We start from the raw sequence: 12,433 nt of genomic DNA, 5'->3' as shown, positions 1-12,433 counted from the left end.
TTGGTTCGCGGATATGGCTAACCATAAAGCGACCGGGTGGATTCCCGAAGATCTATCATGGAACCAAAAACAGAAGTTCTTATCCGATGCAAACTTTTATGTGTGGGATGAGCCTTATCTATTCAAGTTGAGTAGTAACAATCTTTTGAGGAAATGTGTTACAAGTGAGGAATCTCAAAGTATTTTGTGGCATTGTCATAATTTGCCATATGGTGGCCACTATAATGGATTGCGTATGGCAACCAAAGTCCTTCAGGCGGGCTTTTGGTGTCCTACGTTGTTTAAAGACGCTTATCATCATGTGTCGAGTTGTGATAGTTGTCAACGGAGTGGTGGGATTGGTAGACGAGAGGAAATGCCCCTACAAAGCTTCCTAAAGGTGAAAGTGTTTGATTGTTGGGGTATTGACTTTGTCGGGCCATTTCCATCCTCTTTGTCTAATGAGTACATTTTGGTCACGGTCGACTATGTGTCAAAGTGGGTGGAAGCGATTGCTTCACCTAAAGCCGATGGTAAAACCGTGATAAAATTTTTGAAAAAGAATATTTTTGCGCGTTTTGATACGCCTTGTGTGTTGATAAGTGATGGTGGGTCGCATTTTTGCAATGCTCCACTTGAAAAAGTGTTCGAGCAATATGGAGTTAAGCACAAGGTTGCCACTCCATACCATCCGCAAACTAATGGTCAAGTCGAGGTATCGAATCGTGAGATTAAGCGAATTCTCAAGAAAACAGTTTCTAGCTATAGAAAAGATTGGTCGCTTAAGCTTGATGAAGCATTGTGGGCTCATCGGACCGCTTTTAAAGCTCTGATTGGACTCACACCGTTTGAAATGGTGTACGGTAAAAGTTGCCACCTTCTAGTGGAATTAGAGCATAAAGCCTTTTGGGCTTTGAAATTGTTGAATTTTGATCCTAAGTCGTGTGGCGAAAAGAGAAAAGTTCAACTCTATGAGTTGGACGAGTTGAGGTTGAATGCCTATTATTCTAACACGATTTACAAGGAGAAAGTCAAATTCTATCACGATAGTAAAATCCGTTTGAAAGACTTTAAGGTCGGACAACTTGTGCTTCTTTTTAATTCTCATTTGAAGCTTTTTTCAGGAAAGTTGAAATCTAAGTGGTCCGGGCCGTTTTTAGTCAAAGAGGTAAGGAATTATGGTGCTATAGTGGTAGAGGATCCAAAAAAAAGAATGGACGGTAAATGATCAGAGGTTGAAGGTGTATCGTGGAAGTGAGTTTAATCGGGAAACAAGTGTTCTTGCTCTGGGTGATCCTTGATATCACCTTTGACCGTCGTGCTGACCGACGTTAAACAAATCGCTTATTGGGAGGCACCCCAATTTGTAAGTATTCTACTTGTTTTATGTGTTTTTAATCGTTTTTGTGTTTTGAGCTGATGTCGAACCAAAAATGGCCTACCGATAAAGTTACGCGTGCATGGAAAGAAATTTTGTTGTTGTTCTGGTGTAGCTCGCGACACGCCCTAAAGCTTGCGACGCCCGTTGTACCTTAATTCTAAAAAATTCTGGGCAGTGGTGAACGCGCGGAGCGGCCTCTAAGATCGCGACGCGCTGTAACTTATTTTCAAAAAATTCTAGGCAGTGGTGGACGTGCGGCGCGGCCTCCTAGCTCGCGACGTGCGCTGAAAAAAAAAATTTAAAAATAATTTATGGGTTGGGCCCAGAATGGGACCCGACCCAGTCCCCTTTCCCCTTTTACGAGTTCAGTAGGGTTTAGAGGCATATTGCATCTTTTCCCCTCATTTTTCAAAGTTTCAATTTTTCTTCCATCTCCCAACTTCATTGTTCCTCCAACCTTCCTTTCTCCTTCACCCATCTTCCTCTCTTCATCACCGTTGTCACAGGTATGTTCATTCCTTTATCTTTTTCTTTAATTGTATTTTATCTATTTTTAGGTTTAATAGATTTAGATTTAGGATTATATAGATTTGTTGATAAATGTTTTGATTATAGACATAAGTAGGTTAGGAATAGTTTGTGGTTCTGTTTGAATAGTTTTTTGTTAATGGTGGTGGCTGCAACCATTGTTGCAGTTCTGGTTTTTTTACTGAGATTCGCAGAGCTCGCGTCGCAAGATATAGCACGCGTCGCGCGCTGAGCAGAATTTTGTTTTATTTTTAGTTTTTCTTCTGTTCTGTGGTGTGTGGTTCTGTTTTGCGGTTCTGTTTTGTATTTTATCGTGTTGTAGCTGTTAGTAATTGTGTGCTAACCTTGTTAATCGAATTGTGTTTGTGTTTTGTTTGTGTGTGCAGATGGCCCCTCCGATGAAAAAGAAAAGAGGTGCTACCGGTGAATCCTCGGACTCCCATACGCGTTATGACCACACACAGTTCCGTGGTCCTGAGCAAGAAGCTAGATATGAAGACTTGAAAGGACGCACGGTTTGGCCATAGAGAACGATTGAACCTAGTGAAGGAAGAAACTTTTCTGTTGCTTGGAGTTACTTGAGTGACACGTGCTGGGATAAGTTGTATGAACCGGGCAAGTTCTATCAGGTAGAAATCCTTAGGGAATTTTATTCTAATGCTTTGCCTACAGGCAGCTGGGTTCTGACCGAGGCATTCCCATTTAAGACGTGGGTGCGAGGAAAAAAATTAATTTCTCCAAGGATGCGATCTTTGATTTTCTGGATGATCCTCGTGCCTTGACAGAGGAGTGTAGGTATCATCCTCGGTTAAATCAAGGAAGTTGGGATGCTGAGGCTATGAGGTTAGAAGTTGTGCCAAAGAGGGTGCACTTATGATTTGACGAACACTGTGTCGCGTGAAAAATCGGGATGAGACACCTTATGCCTCCAAAGTAGGAAAAGGAAAAAAGTTGCACAAACCTTAAAATATATGCAATGCAAATAATACAAAATTAAAAGCAATGCAAAAAGGGGGAGAGATTCTGGGTAAGAGGGATGGTTATACGAAGGGAAGGTATTAGCATCCTACGTATCTATAGTACTCTATAGGTTTCTTTGTTATGTTTGTCTGTTTATTTCTTGCTATGCTATTAGGGAGGTTCTTTGTTGTGAGATAGGTGGGACCTGAGGTGTTTGTTTGATTATGCTCGCAAAGATCATCGCAATCCTCTGCATACTTATCCCTTAGAGGGAATCAGAGCATCTATAGCTCGAGGTCTACAGGGTGCTAAGGTTTGAGTGGTTTGAGGGAGATAGAAGTTTTTCTCACCAAGGAATAAGACCTTGTGCCTACGTATTCTCAAAGGGATGTTGAGAAAGTCAGAGCAATCGTAGTTTCCACTTATGCTAGTGGAAGCAAAGGATAAGAGACAAATGTCATCTCAATGCTCGATGTATCTAATATATATCATCACATACATCTGTTTGTTTTTTGTTTGAAATCTTTTCATTATAAGACCTGGGCTGTGCCACTTATGGTGCTTAGAATGATAAAGATGATTTTTGTTTAGCCAGCCTTGTGGCAAAAACAAGTTTGATTAGCCAGCCTTGTGGCAAAAACTTTTGAAAAGTCAGCTGTTATACCCCAAAATTTGCCCACATCTTTTTTCAAGAAAACTCCAATCTGAAAATTAAGAGTTTCATATAATCATGGATTTTTATTTCAAATATCCTAGCATATGAAGTACTTAAATTTCAGAAACTTTTCTTATACAGTAGCTTGGCTTACAGAGGAATTTATTCTTACGCAAACGCCAAATACTGTTCATTACATCACAAATACTATTTATTTATTTACAGATAAATAGTACTAACACAATCATGCAGAGTTAACTCTTTTTGCAGGCGCAGAAGCAGGAAACTCACACTATACTGGTAACAATTGTTTTTGGTTTCCCACTAACTTTTGTACTATATTCCATTATTTTCAAAATCTTTTCAAATCTCTTTTTCAAAAATCAAATCTTAACTTGTGTGTTTTCTGCCAGTCAAATATTTCTATTTCTGTGCAGTAAACAATTTTCAGGTTATTATCGGTAATTTTGCCCGCATACCGTAAATATCAGTTATTTATTATGTTTCTGTTTCTAACAAGTCATGTAAATAAATTTTCATGCTTCACACAAAACAAAGACAAAAATAACAACAAAAAAAAGAAAAGAAAATTAACTTTGACAGTTGACTTTTTCACTTTAACTGCTGCTTCAGTACACGAACAGTCAGTTGACAGACAAACTGCAGACAGTACAACTCTCAGTGTTTTGTACAATCAATCAAATCAATCATTCACAATTCAAATTTCCAAGATTTTTGTGTTAGAAGTCTTCTGAATATCACATGATTAGCAGAAACTCAACACTGCACAAAAATCAGGTACGCTTAACTGCCTCCTATACAGACAGTCCCTAATCAGGGTTTTTCTTGTTTTAACAGGAGCAACAAGTTTTGAGAGCTCAAATGGATTTCATATACATCCATACATCTCAAAGTACCATCATACAAATTTTCAAACTTCAATTCACTCAGACGCACCGTCAGCAGCTCAAACAGTCAACAGACGACCCGTTTGACCAAAAAAGTCAACTGACAGTCAAAAATGAAATTTTTTGTCAAAGTCCATATTTTGTCAAAGGATTCAACATTTGATCATTGGATGATCACAATTCATCAAGGAAAGATCAAAAATCAACAAAACCCTAAGATTCAAAATTAGGGTTTTTGCCTGAAAAGTCAACTCAACTTTGACTGATCATAACTCTCTCATCCTTCATCCAAAAAATGCCAACCAAAGCTCATTTTGAAGGAAATTCAATTATCTTTCAAATGCAATTGATCCCATGGTCATTGCATTCACCATTTGAAAAATATGGCCAAAGACATTACAGGTCATTTTCAAAGTCAACAAAAAGACACTTTTTTCAAAAGGACACACAAGGAGAACCAAATATCATTTTGACATGAGACCAAAGACATTGGTTAGAGGACTCTTTGAGGTTTCCAAAAAGTGCAAGATCTCCTTCATATGACAAAAATTGAAGGATTCACACCTTGTTGAAGTTGGCTAAATTTTGGGAAAATGCATGAAATCAACATTGCTCAAAAATGTTTTTTTTCCAAAAGATGCCAAGTTTTTATGGTCCAAACATCTTTGCCATGATATTATGGGCCTCCCACGACCAATACAAAACCCACATCTATATTATCCATTTTTGACATAATTTTATCTTATTTTAAGATTAAAATTAAAGGAAAATTGCATGGATAATTGGTGGCTTGATCTCCAAGCATGACTCACCTCCAAAGTCTTCAATTTTCTGCAGAAGATTGATGCCCAAGGCAAGAGCATTGAATGTAGTCAAGGCTTGGTCAAAAATTCAAAGTTTTTTATTATTAAAGAACCAAAACTTTCAACAAAGGCAACCAAGTTTCTTGCTTCACTTCCAAGCAGCCTTTGGGCTATAAAAGGAGTAGCATACCTCCACAACAAGGAGACACGAAGAGATAGCAAGAGAATAGCCACAAACCTCTCAAAATTCTCAAAAAATCTCCATACTTTGTAATTTTCAAAATCAATTTTCCAATCAATATTAATACAAACCAAGCATTCTAATCATCTTCTCAAAGATAATAGAGTAAGATTGAACTTTAAACACAGGCCCATGAGAGTCGTATAAAGCATATAATACTCTTCATGTACATATGAATTTTATTTTCGTTTTTGTATATGCAACTGATTTCAATGCTAACCAACCATCCTATCATGCTCATAAGGTCCTATGCAAATGATCTGGGCCTTAACATGCCAACTCCCACGTGAGGATAGCCATATGCCATTAACATAAGCTTATGAGTGTTCATACTTTAACATCTTCGAACCTATAGCTATGAGCATCAAACCACGAAACTAATGACATATTTGGATTCAGGGCATCATGTTTAGTGGATCTGGGTTGTTTTCATATGTTGCTAACGTGTGTTCTTGCAGGTTTGGGAAGCTACCGAAAATAACGTTTTTGTATCGTGAAATAGAGGGGGTTAAAAACCCCCGCTATCTGTCTGAAAAAGTGCATGGGACGGAGGTTGAAGACGACCACGCGTCCGAGCGTGGTTCGTCAGTCAACTTTTCAACCTTCTCTCCTCTGTTTCCATTGGTCCATGCAGGCGAGGGTGGGGACCAGTCTGACTTTGGTCTCCCACTAATCCCATGCCTTGCTTTAATCATGTGCTTCATGTGACCTCAGATCTGAACCCTTGGATCAATTCAATCTCCAATCCAACGCCTCACACACGCAGCTACACCATGCTCCCTCAGTCAACTTCCACACTGAATAAGTATCCTTTTTTATTTTCTATTTTATTTTAATTTCTTTGATAAATTAATTAAAAATAGTTTAAAAATTCAAAAAATTCCCCAAAAAATATTTTAAACTTCTAAAATAATATATTATTTTCTGAAATAAAAATATTTTATTTTTCTTCAAAATTTCAATATTTTTCATAATTAATTAGTATGTATTTATATATTTGCTTATTAATTATTTTAATTAGTCAAAAAATCATAAAAAAATTGTTCTTTGTGTTAAATATTGTTTATATATCATAAACTAATTTTGTACATATTTAGGATAATTTTATCATTAAGTCTTAATTATTTGTGTAATTATTTATATAATTATGTTTTAATTAACTTAAAAAATCCAAAAACAATTTCAAAAATTCCAAAAAAATTAGTTTTGTTCTAAAATCAATTAACAAACATTTTGTACATATTCTAAACTTATTTTCTAAGTTTGATCATTTTTTCATCTTTTCTTTATTTTAAAATTAATTAATCATGCATTAATTATATTTAAAATAAATCATAAAAATCCAAAAAATATGCCTTTTATTTCTTGCAATTTAAAATTCCTAGATAAATGTATAGGATGTCAAATTCATGTAAATAGGCTAGTTTACATTTCCCGCACAATCGATGTAATAGCGTAGATTTACTTTCCGCACTTTACATTTCCGCATTTTAATTTCCAGCACACCTATAAACTGCGTGTATGTCAAAGATAAAACTGAATCGTTAGATCACTAACTCCAAAGATAAAATATCTGAATTCAATCACAATCACATTTGCACCTCCTAGGGTAATCCCTTTTCACTCTTTTCAAAATCAAAGTTACATTTCTACTGTTTCGAGTACAAAATCGAACCTTTTGTTTATATCCGACGAATGGATAGATTTTTAAAGGGAACAAGGATAAAGACCTCCTAACTCAGGGTAGACCTCCTAGTTTGCTTGCTCAAAATCAAAACAAACAAAATTCTCATACACTGTTGTTTTTTTAAAACGAATTTTCCAAAAGACAATATTTTGTATACATCCAAACACGGATCATTACAAAATTAACGATCTTTTCAAAACATCTTTCGAAAGATAAACAAGCATTTGTATATATCCGCACAAGGATCATTACAAATTCTATTTGCAAAGGTATTTCAAAAACACAGGTAAAGCATTCCGAATCAATTGAAAAGTAAAGCAAAATGAGCTAAGCAAACTAAAGAGCCCATGGATAACCATGGATACAAAGGGTGCTAACACCTTCCCTTTGTATAACCTACCCCCTTACCCAGAATCTCTCAAAGGTCTTTTTTCTGTTTCTTTTATAAACCTTTCCCTTCATTGGATAAAATAAAAGGTCGGTGGCGACTCTGTAAACTTTTTCAAAAGTGACGCGAAAGCGTCCGATCGACAAAAAAGAGTCAGTTCACGTATCCCACCCACGGAGGGGTATGGCCCGAAAGGACGGTCCACAGACAGCAAGACGAGACAAAGAGAAAAGAGCATGCCATTTACTACCTGAGCAAGAAATTCACTGACTGTGAATCCCGCTACTCCATGCTCGAGAAAACGTGTTGTGCTTTGGCCTGGGCTGCCAAGCGTCTCCGCCAGTACATGATTCGACATACTACTTGTTTGATCTCTCATATGGATCCAATCAAGTACATCTTTGAGAAACCTGCCTTAACCGGGAGAATTGCCCGTTGGCAGATGTTGTTATCAGAATACGACATTGAGTATCACGCACAGAAAGCCGTGAAAGGAAGCATTCTAGCTGAGCACCTGGCTCACCACCCACTCAATGGTCATGAATCAACCAGTTTCGACTTTCCGGACGAGGACGTCATGTACCTCAAGATGAAAGATTACGACGAGCCACCACCAGACGAAGGACCTGAGATAGGATCCCAGTGGGGCTTAATCTTTGACGGAGCTGTCAATGCTTATGGACGAGGAATTGGGGCAATCATTGTTACACCTCAGGGTACCCATATTCCATTTACTGCCAGATTAACTTTCAAATGCACAAACAATGAGGCCGAATATGAAGCTTGCATCATGGGTCTCGAAGAAGCCATGGATCTAAGAATCAAACACTTGGATGTATATGGAGATTCTGCTTTGGTCATCAATCAAATCAAAGGAGAATGGGAAACACGCCAACCAGGGCTAATTCCTTACAAAGACTACGCAAGAAGATTGTTACCATTCTTCGACAGGGTAGATTTTCATCACATTCCTCGTGAAGAAAACAATTTGGCTGATGCATTAGCCACACTCTCTTCCATGATTAGGATAAATCATTGGAATGACATTCCTCGGATCGATGTTATGCGCCTGGATAGGCGCCGCTCATGTGTTCACAGTAGAAGCAATCATCGACGACAAACCGTGGTATCACGATATCAAGAACTTTCTTCAAAAGCAAGAGTACCCTCTTGGGGCATCAAAGAAAGATAGAAAGACTTTGAGGAAGTTAGCTTGTAGATTCTTCTTGAATGAAGATGTTCTGTACAAGAGAAACTTCGACATGATTCTGCTCAGATGCGTTGACAGAAAAGAAGCAGAAATACTCATGAGAGAAATACATGAAGGTTCCTTTGGTACTCACACCAATGGACATACCATGACAAGGAAAATACTGAGAGCAGGATATTATTGGCTGACGATGGAGTCAGATTGCTTCCAGTACGCAAAGAGGTGTCACAAATGCCAGATCTACGCCGATAGAATTCATGTGCCACCATCTCTTCTCAACATACTCTCCTCCCCTTGGCCTTTCTCCATGTGGGGAATCGACATGATTGGAATGATCGAACCAAAAGCGTCCAACGGACATCGCTTCATCTTGGTAGCCATAGACTATTTCACCAAATGGGTTGAAGCAGCTTCATATGCAAACGTTACAAGACAAGTTGTCGTCAGGTTTATCAAGAATCACATCATCTGTCGCTACGGCGTTCCTAGCAAGATAATCACTGACAATGGGTCAAATTTGAATAACAAAATGATGAAGGAGCTTTGTGAAGAATTCAAGATCGAACATCACAACTCATCTCCTTACAGACCAAAGATGAATGGAGCTGTAGAAGCAGCTAACAAAAATATCAAGAAAATCATTCAGAAGATGGTCATCACTTACAAAGATTGGCATGAAATGCTCCCGTATGCTCTTCACGGTTACCGTACATCAGTACGTACTTCGACTGGAGCAACTCCTTTCTCCCTTGTATATGGCATGGAGGCAGTCCTACCTATAGAGGTTGAGATTCCATCAATGAGAGTTTTGATGGAGGCAAAATTAACAGAAGCCGAGTGGTGTCAAAGCAGATTCGATGAATTGAACTTAATCGAAGAAAAACGCATGACAGCTTTATGCCACGGACAGCTATATCAACAAAGAATGAAGAAAGCTTTCGACAAAAAGGTTCGACCTCGCACAATCAAAGAAGGCGACCTTGTACTCAAAAAGATTCAATCTTTTCTCACAGATTCGAGAGGGAAATGGACTCCCAATTATGACGGCCCCTACGTGGTCAAGAGAGCTTTCTCAGGAGGAGCCTTAATACTCACGACTATGGATGGAGAAGAATTTACCCGTCCTGTGAACGTCGACGCAGTCAAGAAATACTTCGCCTAAATAATCAAAAGAACAGCTCGCTAAGTTGAAAACTCGCAAAGAGCGGCTTAGGCAAAAAAAAGAGCGTCTCGGTGAATCGAAAACCCGAAAGGGCGATTCAGGCAAAAGTTAGAGACATAAAAAAAAAAAATAATCAATCCCGGTAGACTTAAAACCCGAAAGGGGTAGTTTACGCAAAAGTTAGGGATATATGGCAAGTAACTGTGTTCAGGACAAACTTGATCATTCAAAATCCATAGCGGAATATTCATCAGCAGTAGGTCATCTTCTACAAAGCACGAATACAGCGCAACTCGGAGTGGAAGGGAAAGATAACGGTCGTCACGTTTCATCGTAGCCCTTTTCCCGAAAATTACCAATTTCCAACTTTGTAAATACTCCATGGAATCAAGCATTTGGCTGATTACCATTCCATATATAATAATTTGAGCCTTGTGCTTTTCCTTTGCAATCTAGTCTTATTCAGTTTCTTGGAATGCATTTTAAGTTTAAACAGTCATTTTCTTGAAACAAATGTTTTCATAAAATAAAAATGAATTTACTTGCAAAAATAAAGGTGAAATTTCTTTCTAAGGTTTACAAACAATAGGAAGAATGCAAACAGTTGCTCCGAGAACGGTTGAGACTCCGGGAACCAAGTCTTCCCCATGAGGTCGCTTTGCGAACATCTCCCGATGACGGATCTTTACTTCAATTCATATTACTCATTTCGGACAGCGGACAACTGATAGCCAGATATTCCAAACAGAGTTCGAACTACAAGAAGAGGACATCTTCTGATCAACAAGAATTCAAGTCGCATCATAGGATTTTACATCTGCGACAATTCTATTCACATTCACTTTACATTTTATCATTGTCATAATATTCATGCATACATTACATCATAACTGCATAGTCGAATCAGGCTTTGATCCTGTGAATGCCTGAGTCATTGAGGCATGAACTCAGAGTTTCCCCTGCAAGTTCGAGGAAAACTTTTTCCTTCGAGACAACAGTTCATACACAAGGATCTCCCCAAGCAAGTCAACAAATGGTTGTCTCCCTCAAGGAAATAGTTTGTTCACTTTTGGAATTCCTCAGCCGAGAATCTCCTGCAGAGCGACATTCGACAGTCTTCTTCAGATAAGATATTCTGCTTCACATTTTGGAATTACCTAGAGGTTTGGTATTTCCCCAGCAGGGTCAAGAGGTGCCACTTCTTGTCAAAGAAAAATTCAGAATCTCCCAGCAGATCGACAAATGATTCCCCAGCGGAATCAGCAAATGATAGTCTTCGTCCAGAAGATAGTTCAGATTCCCCAACAAAGTCATCAAATGGCAGTCTCTTTCAGCAGAAGACAGTTTGCTCACTTTCTATCATAACAAAGTCAGCAACTGGCAGTCTCTTTCAGCAGAAGACAGTTTGCTCACTTTCTTTCATGACAGGGTCGACAAATGGCAGTCTCTCCCAGTAGAAGACAGTTTGCTCCCCTAGCAATTGGCAAATGGCAGTCTTTTCCCAAGAAAAGACAGTTTGTCTGTTAAATACTCAAGAGATCGACAAATGGCAGTTTCTTCAAACAGTTTGTCTGTTTCTGGGATGTTTAACTCCCCACAGAGTCGATGAATGGCAGTTTTCCTCTTAGGAAAACAGTTCGTTGATTCCCCAGGCATCAGTTGACGAATGGCAGTTTTCACCCCGAAAACAGTTCGTCCGCCTTCAAACAAAGTCATTAGCCCCTCAAAAGATCATGAGGCCATATGACATTCTTTCAAAGACGTCAAGTCAAAAGGGAAGATGGTGAAGTTTCTTTACTACCGTCAAATGGCATCTTATCTCCAAGCGCTGATAAGAAGTTTGACGAGGAAACAAACCTTTGAAGTTTCTCTACAGCCGTCAAATGGCATCTTACCTCCAAGCACTGGTAAGAAGTTTGATGAGGAAACAAACCGTTGGAAATTTTCTCTTTATCTGAGATATTGTCCAAACACAACCGAGACCAGTTTTGAGATATGGACATCCGAAACGAGAAGAGGTTGTTTACCTTTTTCTAAGTATCAACACTTAGTTAAAGAAGATGGATTGCGCATCCAACATTGCCATCCATTCACCAGAATCCACATCAAGTATTTCTGCAGGAGTTTGTCTCCTCATCCCCCGCCAAGCGCGACAACGGGATCAAGTCATGCAAAGACTATGTCAGTTACAACATCTCAGGAGCGCCCAAAATTCGGGCATTCTTTGATATTTGAGTCTCTTTTACGCGGGAGAGATCGAGATATCAATCTCTCTCCCTCCAGATAAAAGAAACTTAAATAGGGGCATCTGTCAAAACCCTAATTTTTCGACCATGGTGAAAATAATGACTGTAGACTTTGAATTGAAGTGTGATGTCCAGTAGATCTTGTAATATGAGTTATTTGAAGATGATTGATGTCTTTGAATGGTTCCCTGAGGCTTTTTAGGGTTTCCCAAAAGTGATCCCTGATTTTAGTCCTTGATAGGCTCAAAACTCTAGTCTGGTGACCTGAGTGAACCTGTACTCATA

This window comes from Vicia villosa, unplaced genomic scaffold (genome assembly GCF_029867415.1).
Source record: "Vicia villosa cultivar HV-30 ecotype Madison, WI unplaced genomic scaffold, Vvil1.0 ctg.004888F_1_1, whole genome shotgun sequence".
Taxonomy (NCBI): domain Eukaryota; kingdom Viridiplantae; phylum Streptophyta; class Magnoliopsida; order Fabales; family Fabaceae; genus Vicia; species Vicia villosa.
The sequence above is the reverse complement of the archived record's forward strand: the minus strand, read 5'-3'. Positions refer to the sequence as shown.